At 46.1% G+C, this 1,094-nt stretch overlaps 1 non-coding gene across 1 annotated transcript in view; it reads left to right on the top strand.

Annotated features, from left to right (window-relative positions):
* The first annotated feature begins 355 nt into the window (after nt 1-355).
* Nucleotides 356-1,094, top strand: part of LOC113380422 — a 1,922-nt gene continuing 1,183 nt past the window's right edge. Inside the window, exon 1 of the ribosomal RNA XR_003367399.1 lies at nt 356-1,094. This exon is cut by the window's right edge and continues 1,183 nt beyond it. This is a non-coding gene — a ribosomal RNA (small subunit ribosomal RNA).

The raw sequence follows: 1,094 nt of genomic DNA, 5'->3' as shown, positions 1-1,094 counted from the left end.
CGAGAATAAAAGTGAGTTATAACGATGAATTCTTATGAATTCGCCCGCGTTTTCAATCTAACGAAGGGTAAAGAGACTGTTTGAAATAACTGGGTCTGCAGACCGCAAATTCATGTACGGACCGCCGTTTCGACGTTGTTGGTGTTAAAGTCTAGCCTCTGTGTTAAGCGCAGAATATATAAAATATCTAGTCGCGATGTAAACTGTTCGTTATGTTCAGGGAATATCGTACGGCTCAGATATATATATGTAAGAAAATTCGTTGTTTAGAAAATATTCTCGAACTTTTCTATACAAAGTGTGGTCTCTCGGGTGACGCCGAGGGACATTACGCACTAGCTATTATATATATAGCACCCTGGTTGATCCTGCCAGTAGTATATGCTTGTCTCAAGATTAAGCCATGCATGTCTCAGTGCAAGCCACATTAAGGTGAAACCGCGAATGGCTCATTACATCAGTTATGGTTCCTTAGATCGTACCCACATTACTTGGATAACTGTGGTAATTCTAGAGCTAATACATGCAAATAGAGTTCCGACCAGAGATGGAAGGAATGCTTTTATTAGATCAAAACCAATCGGTGGCGGGCTTGCCTTGCTCACCGTTTGACTTGGTGACTCTGAATAACTTTGTGCCGATCGCACGGTCTAGTACCGGCGACGCATCTTTCAAATGTCTGCCTTATCAACTGTCGATGGTAGTTTCTGCGACTACCATGGTTGTTACGGGTAACGGGGAATCAGGGTTCGATTCCGGAGAGGGAGCCTGAGAAACGGCTACCACATCCAAGGAAGGCAGCAGGCGCGCAAATTACCCACTCCCGGCACGGGGAGGTAGTGACGAAAATAACGATACGGGACTCATCCGAGGCCCCGTAATCGGAATGAGTACACTTTAAATCCTTTAACGAGGATCTATTAGAGGGCCAGTCTGGTGCCAGCAGCCGCGGTAATTCCAGCTCTAATAGCGTATATTAAAGTTGTTGCGGTTAAAAAGCTCGTAGTTGAATCTGTGTCCCACACTGTCGGTTCACCGCTCGCGGTGTTCAACAGGCATGTCTGTGGGACGTCCTACCGGTGGGCTTAGCCCGT

This window comes from Ctenocephalides felis, unplaced genomic scaffold (genome assembly GCF_003426905.1).
Source record: "Ctenocephalides felis isolate EL2017-DRISC unplaced genomic scaffold, ASM342690v1 CF-g0.4_SCAFFOLD_02131, whole genome shotgun sequence".
In the NCBI taxonomy this organism is placed as follows: domain Eukaryota; kingdom Metazoa; phylum Arthropoda; class Insecta; order Siphonaptera; family Pulicidae; genus Ctenocephalides; species Ctenocephalides felis.
The sequence above is the reverse complement of the archived record's forward strand: the minus strand, read 5'-3'. Positions and strand labels throughout refer to the sequence as shown.